Genomic DNA, 14,200 nt, shown 5'->3' with positions numbered 1-14,200 from the left:
ATTTTTTTTTTTATAGTTGAACCACAGATGTGCAGTGTACAAAGGAGAACGAAACGCTTTAAACGGAGTCAGTTTCACTCCATCAGTGCAATAACTGAATTCGCGTGACAATACATTTGCCTGCACGCACAACATACGACACTGTGTCCAAGACATTTTACTGCACTGCAGGTATTCAGAACATTACCGGAGAGTTTAAAGTCAAGAGAAGACATGTGTTTATCTTCCTGCTGCAGATCATAATAGCACTTTTTGCGCCATTGTACTTTACATCATATCATTCCCCTATACATGGAGTGCACATTAAGGAGCTGCTGAAGACCAGCTGAGCTCGGGCTAAGAATCACACAGCCTTCCACGTACATAAGATGCCAACCATACATCACATGTAAAAAATTAAACAGCATGGAAGATAAGATACTCCCCTATCTGACTCCATTACTGACCTGAAAAGGAGCAGGTGTACATACATACATTTACCTTTTTTATATTCGGGACAAAAACCAAAATTTCATGAGCGCAATCTAACTGGGGCCAAGTGGAAACGCTGATACTGGAGGTTATTTGGAACTAAATGTCTTGCGCGCTTAGCCCATCAGCCCAGATCATGAAGACTGTGAATAACAGAGCTTGTGGCAGAAAAGGTTATGAACGCTGAAGACGTTGTGCAAATAGCAAAAGTGCCATAGTGCAAACAGCTGCATCAGCTGTTTCTCTCCCAGACAGCTCTTGTACCCAAGGGAAAGGTCACAGTGGCCCATTTTTAAGAGCCTTAGCTCCGAGTGAGTCAGATCAGGGCCCATCAAAACTGATCATGTGACACCCCAGGCAAGTAACTGGCAGTTGTCAGCGTTAGTGAGTGCCTGTCATTTACTCAATTTCAAACCCTGTCCTGTGTTTCTCCTCTTAGCCCGAATCAACAAAATGCTTTTGCGGGATGGCCAAAGCCTCTAACGCTCAAACGACTTCAATTAGAACGTAGTAATCTCGGAACAGTAAAAAGAGCAGTCACATTAATGAATCTAAGGTAATAAAAGATACATCTTAAGTACTAATTCGGTGTGTTTCTACCCCGAAACCTCCCCATATAAATATATAGTCCCACTTTAAAACTGATTTGCAGATAACACGAGATGACATATTTTTCTTCCAATCATTCAGCAATATTCCTATCTTTTTTACGACGCGAAATTAGTCCTAAAAACCCGTTTTACGACACAATATGCTGCCCGCTTCGCACCGTGCCGCATTACTTCTTCCACTTTAAAACAGCAGCGACAGAAACTATAAAGTGTGGCAATCTTAAAGGAAACATCTGCCACATTTACGCACCAAGAGTCGGGATGCTATCCAAGGCACATATGGCCCCCCTGATAGGGTAGGTTTACTCTTTGTCTCTTCTGTAAACCCATCTGCTGCTGTTGTCGTTACATCATGCCTTTCTTTACACTTAGACTTCACTTCGTCTTCTAAGCAGCCATTTTGTAAGACAACGGGGCAAAGATTCAGTAGTCTTTTGTTTGTTTGTTTGTTTTTAGTAAAGATTGTTCTGCACAATCACTCTAAAACTTTAACTGGTGTCTTTGGGTTCTGTGAATTTTAGATTAACTAAAACTTATGGGTTAAGGGGAGGGGCCTCTGTGCATCATCCGACAGGTACTTAATCAGTTTGTGATCTAATGAATTTGGACACCAGGTGGTTTTTGAGTTGGTGGAGGTGGGTGTGTCTAAGTGGGCATATTGTTCTTTACACATGCGCATGTAAATAAAATATCAATATCAGTTTGTGATCTAATGAGCAATATGAGCACGTGACGATGTATACATCGTATATATCGTGTACAGGACGAACATCAGACCAATTTTTTTTTCTTTTTTTGTTAGACAAGAAATTCCACAGAGAAAATTAATTACTTTAATAATTACTTTTATACCAAGAGTCTTTAAATCTGCCCCATGTACGTCTTAGCATGTGCTGCACACAGCATCCACCGCAGCAAATAATAGCAGGCATCAGAAAGGGATAGGGCTTCATGCGCCTCCATTCATTACATGACATTTGCATACTGCGTGACACTACATTACTTCCAAATTAGTTTCAAAATTAAAATATGCAAATTAGCAACAGCATCATGTCTGACGCCATCACAACCAAGTGGCGGTCATTAGTGCTCGCCTGCGACGTTGCACATTAGTGGAGCTTTGCGGCTGCTGTGATGTGTTTCTTTTCCACAGGATGGGCTGCTTGTTCAACATTTAGCCACGTTTAGCATATTTATTACAAGTGCAATTGATGCAATGGTGCTATTTTAGATTTGCTGTAATGTTATGGCGATTGTGGCGTACTGCTGTGGTGATAACCATTCAAACCAATCATTCTGTGGATGCTCTGCTGCTATTTCTGCTACTCTCCTATATATATATTTTATACAGCATTACATATTTAACTTCTTATATATCTAACTGCATATGTTATATATCTCACTATATATTTAATATCCATCTTATTGCACTTTATACATATTTTAGTATGTGTATGTTACTTATATGTTTCTATACATACCTTTGTATATTCTTATTTTATATACATATACTGGTCACACTATCTAATATTACGCTGGACCGTCTTTAGTTTTGATTACAGTGCCCAGTTGGTGTCGTAGTGTTTCCGTGAGCTTTTGCATTGTCACAAGATTTATTTCCATCCAGTGTTGCATTAATCTTTCACCAGGATCTTGCATTGATGATGGGAGAGTCTGAACACTGCGCAAAGCCTTCTCCAGCACATCCCAAAGATTCTCAGTGGGGTTGAGGTCTGGAGTCTGTGGGGGCCAATCCATGTGTGAAAATGATCTGGTCTCATGCTCCCTGAACCACTCTTTCACAATTTGAGCCCCATGAATCCTGGCATTGTCCTCTCGGAATATGCCCGTGCCATCGGGGAAGAAAAAATTACCTTGATGGAATAACCTGGTCATTCAGTGTATTCAGGTGGTCAGCTGACCTCATTCTTTGGTCATAATGTTGCTGAACCGCACTTTTATTTTATTTTTGACTCTCTCAGCTGACTGTATATCCCCTGTCTATGTGTAATGATGCTACCAGATAATTCACTTCCCACAGGATGAATAAAATGTCTATCTATCTATTTTATAGTTTGTCACTCAGACTTTTACATCAATTACTGCAACATACACTGTATATTTAACCTTGAAAATAATGTATTTTGTTTTTCATGTGGGTTGTTTTATTTTAAATTCCTGGCATTAATGTCTCAGGCACTTTACTAATATGTTTTTTTTTTTTTTTTAACAATTTATTTCTATATAACGAAACTTTATCTGGTCCACATTATAACTACATCCCAAAAGTACTGAAACAACGGTGCTAGCAAGAACTGCTAACAAAAACACACTCTGCATCAGGCCTTTTCTCTAAAGAAAGACTCCTGTTGTGTATATACTATCCCAAAGTGCATATATAATATATGGAGAGAGATGAGTAGTGTCAGTGTGGATGTGTTTTGGCAAGACTGATGCAGACTTTCTTCACACTAACGAAATACAAAAGTTCAAATGCGGCTGGGCACCAACAGCAGCACTTTGGAGGCATGGAATGCAGGCAAACTAACCGTATTTTTACTTTTCTTGCGCTCCTCACAGACATACCATTAACTCAAACTGCTGGATACCGTGTGCTCTGTGGTTCACCCGCTCTCAATCCGGCGCATTAGGAGACACTCCAGTGTTTTAACTGAGCTCAATCGAAGTTTTTTTTGACAGCTGCAGGACCCCGGAGCAAGCGAACAAAAGGCTGGAAATGGATCAGGATTTATACAGGTGATTGCACGGACGGAAAACATCAGTTACCAAACGGCAATTGGAGGAAAATATTTTTTTGCTTGCACGTCTGTAATCCAAAAGGTGTTGAATAAAGGCAACTGGACTTGTAGAGTTTCTTGAATTTCCTTTTGGACTACCATGACCTGGATGACTGAGAACCTTCACGGGCATGTTGCACGTCTGTAACTGACACGTTAATTAGTGTGCAGTGAATGTCCAGGGCGCAATGTGAGAGGAAACCATTAGCTCAACCTTTATTGCACAAGAATAGACTTAATTTTGGGCTCTATGACCCTACGGTTGGTTAGGGCTAGTGTCGTGTTTTGACTCCTTTTGCTCATTAACATATGGACCATTTATTTAAAAGAAGAAAAAAAAATAGAGGCAGATGTGAACACCCTTGTGCACGATGATGATAATGACCAAGTTGGCCTTGATGGCCTGCGCCTGGTTTCCGTGAATCCTCCGAGGGCTTCCATTCTGTTTATTTTGAAATTAATATTTCATTTTTTTAATGCTGCACTGCATTAATTGTTGTTATAATGGAGCCACTGAGAAGCCCTTTGAGCTCAGTGTGTTTGTGTAGCCCTCAGCTGTGATTAAGGACTATCCAAATAAATCCTTTACTTTGGATGGATATGTGTGTGTTTGTGTTTACTCGGAACAACTTCCTATGCCACTCACTGGCACACACAGTGTTTGGCTGATGTTTTATTGGCTTTACTGTTGTGTACTCTCTCTGCATCCCACAGTTGCTTTATTTGTGCATTATAAGGTTATGAAGTAGCAATATATATATATATATATATATATATATATATATAGATAGAGAGAGAGAGAGAGAGAGAGAGAGAGAGAGAGAGAGAAGGACTTACTTAAAGGTCATACTCTTTTTCTCTTCTCTTTCTTTCCTTCCCTTCTGCATGTACTTAGCTTATCAGGGACATGATTTAACCAATGATAACTCATCATTATTATTTTTATTATTGTGATGGCAGCAGCACTGATAGCAATAGAGATGTGGCCGTTCCCACTGTGGCAATAACAAGAATAATATGAGTGATTGATAAATAATGAATAATGTCTTAAAATGTCATGAGATGAGTGCATGCCCTTTCCCCAGCAACCAACAGGGATTGGGAGCACAGGGTAACGGAGGCTGGCTTCCTCTGGACCTGTGCTCCCGTTGCTCTCCGCTTCCCTGCCCGATTTGCTGACCAGGGTCCCATCCTTTACCTCCAGCAAAGGCGCAATCAAACAGAAATTCACCCGTTCATTTCCGAGAGGAAGGCCGCGGAACTTTCCTGTCTTTGCTCGTATGGTCACATGCTAATTGGAATTGAATTCGATTGCAGTGAACTGCAACCTGAGAGGTCTTAGGGCACTCAGATGTCCGGCTAATTTAAGAGAGAGTCGGTACACTGAGTCTTCCCAAACTAATAACGATCTGATTGCACCATTGAACCAGCTACAGTCAGTATTTTCCTTTTTTTATGTTCTGGTCTCAGTGTTTGCCTGGCCGGGTTAGCTTTTCTTTTTGCTGCTGTGTCATACAGTCATACATCACAGAGCACAGTGAAGATGCTTTAGGGTTTATCTTGCCTGCCTGTCCTTCCTTTGTGTTGCAACAACAGGGATGCTGCCCTTATGCAGTTAAGAACGGCTATTTATAACTCTATAACTAAAATTCAGGTGAAAATTGCTACCATTGCTTTTATTTTACCCGTACAGCATTGATTATTATTGTATTATGTATTTTAATGACCACTTACCCGTGACAAGGGACTCATCTATATACAGTATACGTGCTTCTCCAGTTGTCAGTGTTTCTATACATGTCCCTTATGTTGATGTTTACATTAAAACCACTGACGGAGGAAGTAAAAACCATTTTGTGAAAATTCCATGTTTTGATGGGAAACTTTTGGACCTGGCATTCGTGTAGATGTTACTTAGACATGTATCGCCACCCTCATAACCCCCCCATATCAACGGCACTCCATGAGGGTAGCAGCCTGACACAGGAACACACAAAAATGGTTTAGAAACAACTCAAAAAAACATTGTAAATATGTAAACATGAATAACAGCGCACAGTGTTGATCTGGCCTCCAAATTCACTAAATCCCAAATGGATCAAGTATCTGTGGGATGCCTCTCCTCAACCCATAGCAGCCAAAGGTAACAATATTGTGTTACCAGACACCACAGGACTCCCTCAGAAGGCCCCTGTCCATTCTCTGATGAGTCGTAACTGTTTTGGGGGCACCCTGAAGACAATATTAAAATGGTGATCATAATGTTATGCTTGATCATACGTTCAAGTCTTTTGAAGATAGGTTTTCAGTAACTGTAACATATAAATATGCACAAACTGCCCCTCCAGGATCTCTAGTTGTGTGTGGATCTCTGTGCTAATCACGCCCACGGCCTACATGAACATGAAATGTAACTGTAACATAATTTCAAGGCAATTTTGCCGCATGGCTGGAGACAAGTCAGGATGTCTTCTCCACTCAATAATAATACAAAGCTGCATACGATTCAGCAATTAATACAATGCAGCAGGTCATGCCCTTTTACTTGAGGGATAACATCGGTGTAATCCTTTTTCAGTGCAGACCACCTCGTATCTAAAAACGCCAGCGGCAGATACTTCTGACGCAGCGCATTGTGGGCATTAAAACTCGCAAATGCGTGCACGTTTAGAAACACAAATTCACACATTTGTCTGGAATGTGGGCTCGAGGGAATGAATACATTGCGATGTGTGATTTCTTTAATCTCATATGGAGGATGAGTCTGTAATAATCTGACATCTCAAGCAAGATGCGGGAATTTTTGCGTGAAGGGAGATATTCTTAAGGAGATTGCATTTCTTCGTCTCGTAAGTGGATGCATTTCACATACGGTGTTTGTCGTCATCTTTAAGTCCTTGCTTTACCATTCCTTCCTTTTTACATTTTAATCAGACTATTCCCATTCGTGAAGAGGAAACGATGAAAATCACAATATAAAAGGAGTATGTTCTCAGTATTGAATAATTATTGACCTACTAACAAATTCTATTAACAATTCTACTAACAAAAGCTATTTTCACACTAAAATGAATCTGTTACTATGAGGTGTGTTCTGTTGCATGTGCGTAAAAGTATTTCTTTATTTAGAAGGTATGCGTTTGCTGTTTTGTCACTTGAGAGGAACCTGAAGCCCTCATTCGTAAAAAAAAACAAAAAAAAAACACACAATTTGCATTTCACCATATTGCCCTTTGTGCCAGAGTGAGAACAAACACTGTGCAAACAAATATCATTATGCAGCTAAGCACACATTCGGCGCAGGCACTGCTGCGAGCTTCAGTCAGGCACCAAACCTGCTGAACGTTATCCCCTTTCTGTTACTTTTCCTGACATACTTCGATCTCGAAAATCCATACACATAAGTGCAAACAAAAAAAAAAAGCATCCAGCAAAAAAAAAAAAAAAAGTGACATCCAGGTCGCGTTAAAAGAAAAAAATACACACACGCAGCTAAATAAAAAATAAAAAAAAGATGCTATAGACGAATAATTTCTGCCAGATTCAGCAGTGCATTTGAGCGTATGAGGACTCTGAAACATACTAACCGGCAACACTGTCATTTCCTCTTTTGTGGATTTGTTCCCTCCCTCTCAGCAGGTTAACTGTCCCCAGACAATGAGCCTCAGCTCTGCTTCAGGGTCTACAGAGTAGGGACACCAGACAGACAGGCCTTGTATTCAGGCAGAGCCGATGGGCCTGGCAAGTGTGTCCTGTTTGGCATTTAAAACACCTCCGCTCACTCCTATGTCGTGGGAGAAGTGACGGACCTGACAGGCTCGGTCTCTCGGGAGCCACTGGGCCTCTTTCCAATCTCCCTGGGTCAGTGCGGGGGTGAGACGCCAGCGAGGAGCTCCTGGCTAGAAACACTAATTATCATGGCTGCCTCGCATTTAGTAGTACTGTGTTCAGCACTAGGTAGCGTGCCCCTTCTGGTCACGCTGTCAGATACCTCACAGGACTGGCTCTAATTGTGGAGATTGTAAAGCTATGGGTGTTTAGGTTCAGGCTGCCAAAGGCAACTCTCCGCATCACTGACTTATGTAAATAAATGGGTAAACAAACAAGTGTTTAATGCCCCTCCCTCAAATTCGCCGCCGCTGTTGATATTGTTTGTATGTGGTGTCATTAACGGTCCCCTTTTTAATTTGTGCGGGATTCCTTTGATTGGTGGATCACGAAGCGGCCGCGTGACAGATCGCGCACGCACCGACACAGCACCGCTGCGCTCTCACCGGAGCACAGCGATGCCTCTGCCCAAACTCATGATAATTTAATAAATGCCTGAAGGCAGAGTTTGAGGCAGTGGACAAATATAAATATTAATTAACACACCAGGGACCCAAGTAATATGTGAAAACTTCTCTGCCTATTGGCTGCTGCCGTATTAAAGGAAACTCGGGTCAGATTTTTAATGTGCTGTAGAATATGCATCAGAACTTCAAACATTCACTTCTAAAGTTAACAACATTTCATGATAGCGAGGGTTTAAGTTGGAAATGAGTGTAACTGGCTGTGAAAACTCACTGGAAACTTTACAAAAAAAAAAAATTAATATCTGAACAGGGGGTTACTCAAACCTCTCATTTTTAACACGTGACTGAAGCGTCGTCTGAAACGTCGTCGAGGACGCAACTGAGAGCCGATCGCTCGATTCTCCGGTCGTTCCCACTGCCACGCGGCGCTCTTCTCTTTACTACAGATACTCTCGGCGTTGGGATACTGAGCATCAATAATGTGGCCGTGTGACAGTTTTCGAGGAGCCCTCGGATCTCAGCACTCCCACACTGTCTGACTTCATAATAAAGCTGCGAGTGGGCAAGTGGGCAGCTTGTGACAGCTAGTGGTGAAAGAGGTGGGCTGAGCCTTGACACTGCCCATTTCCTTCAGCCTGGACAGCAGCCTATACCAACCCACTAAACAACTGTCACTCCCTCGGCGTGGTTGTTGTTCGAGTTACCACTGTAAACGGCCCAGAACGCTTAAACTTCAATATCTCTGAATGCACGTGTATGCGTTAACACCTGGATATGCACTTGACATGACATAGTAATTTCAAGCTTTATACTCTAAAGAATGTGTCTCTGGCACACACACACACACACACACAGACTATGCACTCTATGTAGCCTCACCGTGCTCTAAGCTCTGACTAAACTACTCACAGGGATCAAATTTTGATCCCATATTACAACATGATGTATGTCAGTGGAGAGGCTGAGACATACATTACAGGAATTTCTCCAGCAACTGAGCCAGAACTGAACAGGTGTACTGGCATACATGTTCAGCTTAGCTCCTCCATGTGAGAATTACAAAGTCAGACACACACAATAAGCCCTCTGATCTCTGGTAAGGAGAGGCTGAAGTGCCAGGTAGAGGGAAGACAGATGGGTATGAGTTTTCCTGCCAGATGCTTATACCGCCTCGCTCCGTACCATCTCAGCTTGGCACGGGGAGCGGAGAGGGTTCATGTTTTTTAAAGAATGTCTCGTACAATGAAATTTATGGCTACGGGTTGGCACAGGGCTCCTGTGGTGTAAATCGTCCGGTCGTCTCCTCAACCCTGGCAAATCGACTGTGTAGTAGTAGTGTGCTGACTGACTGATGGGTCCGTGAGATGAAAATATTTTGGAGGAGGATGCATTCAAGAACCAAGATCATGGTTATGCAAGAAGGTAAATGCTGGGAGTGAAGGACTAAATAAATGAGAGTCTAATGGCAAATATACACTTTATTAGGTACACCCGTTCAATTGCTTGTTAACGCAAACAGCTAATCAGCCAATCACATGGCCGCAATTCAATGCATTTAGGCATGTGGGGTGATCGAGTTCAAACCGAGCATCAGATGGGGAAGAAAGGGGATTTAAGTGACTGTGATGGTGCCAGACGGGCTGGTCTGAGTATTTCAGAAACTGCTGATCTACTGGGATTTTCACACACAACAACAAAGGCAACAGTAACTCAAATAACCACTCATTACTACAGAGGAATGCAGAATACCATCTCTGAACGCGCAACATGTCCAACCTTGAAGAAGATGGGCTGCAGCAGCAGAAGACCACACCGGGTGCCACTCCTGTTAGCTAAGAACAGGAAACAGAGACTACAGTTCACACAGGTGCCTGGTCTGACGAGTCTCGATTTCAGCTGCGACATTCAGATGTCAGGGTCAGAATTTGACATAAACAACACCATCACCAACATCCATCCTGCCTTGTATCAACGGTTCAGGCTGCTGGTGGTGGTGTAATGGTGTGGGGGATACTTCCAGCAGGATAATGCACCATGTCACAAAGCTCATATCATCTCAAACTGGTTTCTGGAACACGACAATGAGTTCACTGTACTCAAATGGCCTCCACAGTCACCAGATCTCAATCCAATAGAGCACCTCTGGGATGCTGTGGAACGGGAGATTCTCATCATAGATGTGCAGCCAACAAATCTGCAGCAACCGCGTGATGCTATCATGTCGATATGGACCAAAATCTCTGAGGAATGTTTCTTGTTGAAAGTATGACACGAAGAATTAAGGGAGTTCTGAAGGCAAACCTTCAACCTTTTACTAGCAAGGCGTGCCTAATAAAGTGGCTGGTGAGTGTATGTTAGTATACACAATGATCAGCCATAACATTATGGCCACCGTAAGGTGAAGTAAAAAAAAAAGGTGTTAATTAGACATGTACCACCCACTCAGACCAGGCCAGACCAGACCAGACACCCAGCAATGACACTTATTGATCCCAACAGGATGCAGCCTGACACAGGCACACACAGGCACACACACACACACACACACACACACACACACACACACACACACACACACACACACACAAACTGCTTAGCTCAAACAAAAAATAACATGAATAACAGCACAAGGTGTTGACCTGGCCTACAAAGTCCCTAGGTCCCAAACTAATCAAGTATCTGTGGGATGCACAGGAACAAGCCTGATCCACAGAGGCCCCTTCCCTCAACCCGTAAGGCCCAAAGACCCCCACTAACCATGTTCTGCCGCCAGAACCCACAGGACACCCTCAGAAGGCCCATGTCCATTCTCTGATGGGTTTTTGGACGCACAAGGGAGACCTGCACAATATTAGGAAGGTGATCAGTGTCAGTTATAGCCTTTAATACGGGCTTGGAAATATTTGTACAGAGCATTAGGATGCCACATTCAGGTTGACTAATAACTTTAATAACAGTTTTCTTACTGAGCCCAAAGTGAATGTCTGTAGCAAACATTTAAGATGTTAAAGAGGTATCACATTCAGACGAACAGGGTGGATAGAAAAACAAGAGCAAAAACTTAAGAGGCACTGCAAATCACCGAGCTGGATGTTTATGAAGTCATTAAATCAATTTCTTCACCCCGTAAGAGTTCAAGACTTCAAGAGCAATTTCTAGACACGGTATCAAATACAATATAAACACTGTGGGACCAAGCAGCCGTCACAGCGTTCCTGAAGGAGACGTTAGCTGTCTCCTGGAAACGAAAGGGCTTTGTTGAGAAAAGCGCACATCGCAGAACGCTAGAGGAAGAAAGTATAAAAGTTCCCACATCTACAATGAAATGATATATATACGACCCACCCTAAATACAGTATGCCACAGATGTGTTGCTTCTCCTTGGAGAATGTTTCTCCCTCTTCTCTTACTGCCTCCTTCATTCAAGATTATTCAGTCAGAAGACACAGGTTGCATTATTTATTTCGTAGTGGACTTTGAATCTACTGTAGCTCCTGTTGTTTGACAGGAAATCCGAATGAACGCTTGAGTTTCATATCATTCTAAGGAATTATTTTAAATAACTTATACAGTTGCCGTGTCCGAAGCTCATTACCATTTTTTCTTTTTCAAGTGAAATACTGACTTTTAAAGTAAAGCTGAGTTTGAGTTCGGCTTCATAAGGATCGCCCGCTGCTGTAAATCGCAGCGCAAACTCTGTTAGACACTTTATCTTTATACTGTCTACCATGCAAAATTGCAGCTTGTAGTGGTGGGTAGATTAAATGGAATCACTCTCACCTCCTGGTAAATTCCACACCAGTAAGCAACGAATGGCTTGCCAAGCTCTGGGTGACATTTCTAGGGATTAGCTCATGAAGTTGGGGTTGAGGTATGACCCAGTAGGGGACAGCAGCTCAGAATCATAACACCCACCCCCCCCTCCATACGCTCTCCCCGGGGCGCACACACACACACACGTGCACACGTATACTTTATTTATTTATATATATATAATCCCCTTATATTTCTGTCAACAGAAAGCTAATACAGACTCTGCAAAAATAAGACATTTAACCGATCAATCCAAGACACAGAGGACAAGCTGGTTTACTACGCGCCCGAACCTGGTATACAATCAGCCTATAAGACTATAAAACCACATCCAGACGGCGAAATGAATGCTTGTGAATGTCAAAACATCATGCAACCTAAAATTACCTAGAGGGGATGTCTACTGTATATCCCGACTGATTGCACGCGTCTCTCAATACGAGTGCGCCCGCATATCAACACATGCCTCTTGTTTTGCTCGGTCTTGTGAGTGCACTACCTTTAGATGTGAGATTTGATTTGTTTCTTTGTTTGTTTTTTTTTTGCATTTTAGTTTCATTTCTTCCTGCTTCGGACAAGATGCGTCCTGCATTTGATTGGAATCTGACTGGTTTTCATTTCAATCTCTCGCAAGTTGAATCGCGTGAGAGGAGGGAAGAAAACAAAATGGAAACGATAAAAAGCCACAGCTTAGGGTATAGTACAAGATCAAAAATATAAAAAACAAATGGTCCGAGGAGATGTATGGATGGAGCAAGGTGTTGGGGGGAGGGGGGATGAAAGGAAACAGCACACACGTGGATGGGGCATAGAGAAAGGAAGGCCTACAGGAAGGATGTTCAGCTCAGGAGCGTAGGCGTGACGACCGCGGCGTCTGCCGACTCAGAGCTCTGTCAATCAAACGTCCGTCCACGGGAACCGAGTGACGATGAATGACATCGAATGTTCCGCTCGGGGACTACCAAATCCTTTTCTAACACTTCTAACGTGTAAGGGCGCTTACGTGTCTCTGTAATTAAAGGTTGTCATAATTGGATCCGTGACGAGAAAACCTTGATCTGACGTTTATTCAGTTCTTTGACAGTGTGTTTCGCTCAAGTGCCGTTGACCTCGCTGCAGTTTGACCCGTGTAATCCATTAAGTTGCTAAACAGCCTCCATGCCCACGAGTTGCTGCAATCCCCCACATGCGATGCTACAGAAACACATCAATAAAACTACTTGCAGTGAAGAGTGGTTGAGTTTTCACCTGTTACCTTGAATGTATTACTTGTACTACTTGTACTGTATTACTTGTACTTGATTTTAACAAAATTTGTTAATGATTTCTTCACAACTGATTTCGTTTTTGATATATCCTTCAGTCAAGGGCACGGATAGAAATTTCGCACCATAAAATAACGTCATATTTTGGTGCAGAGGAGCCAGCAATGCCAGCAATCTTTGTGGAAAAACCATGGGCTCACATTTAGCCTGAATGTACGCTTAAGCTCTCTATTTACCACCGGATTCAGGGAAAGGTAAAGAAAAGCAATTAATCAATAATCCGCCACGAGCCATGTTTTATCAAAACGTCAGACTTTCCCTCACGCGCCCCCAAAAAACCAGCCTTCGGTTTTCTCTGCACAGCTGTCCTCGCGCGAGCGTTCGTCCTACACCTCAGCCTCGCTTTATTTTGCCTATGACCTTTCTCTCCCCCCCCCCGCCCCCTTCTATCTCTGGCAGGATCGGTATTCATTGTACTTCCAGGGTGATTACTTCTCGCCCTGTCAGCTCACCTTGACTTCAGCTGTCATCCTTCCATCTATTTTCAATGTGGTATTTTCTTTCCCAACACTCATTAGTTGTGTCCGTCTGAAGCCCCTGTCGAGTTTTTTGTGTCACATGTACACTGTGATGGATCACACGGCGTCAACACAATTCCCATGAGATTAAACCCTGTACTATGAAATTTATAGTATAGTGATTTATAGTATTTTTTGTACATTTAGTAACTGTATAATTTATTTCAGATGTCCTACCTATTTAATTCAGTTTATTCTGTTTCAATAGCACACTCTTTATCCTACTGCTGTACTTTTTAATCTTTTCTTTTATTTACAAGCAAAAAAAAAAAGAAAAACATGACGAAGCTGATGTAGAGCTGCAGTCAACAGGCTGCACACCGTCACGCCCTCAGTTAAGATTATGATCAGACTGCATAATCTAAATCA

At 42.4% G+C, this 14,200-nt stretch overlaps 1 protein-coding gene across 4 annotated transcripts in view; it reads right to left on the bottom strand.

The window, feature by feature from the left end:
• The window catches only part of LOC125005035 (protocadherin-9), a 204,974-nt gene that overhangs the window by 29,746 nt on the left and 161,028 nt on the right, over window positions 1-14,200 (bottom strand). The gene's annotated exons all lie outside the window — the stretch shown is intronic.

The sequence above is a fragment of the Mugil cephalus genome, chromosome 3, assembly GCF_022458985.1.
Source record: "Mugil cephalus isolate CIBA_MC_2020 chromosome 3, CIBA_Mcephalus_1.1, whole genome shotgun sequence".
Taxonomy (NCBI): domain Eukaryota; kingdom Metazoa; phylum Chordata; class Actinopteri; order Mugiliformes; family Mugilidae; genus Mugil; species Mugil cephalus.
This window is presented reverse-complemented; position numbering and strand designations above follow the sequence as displayed.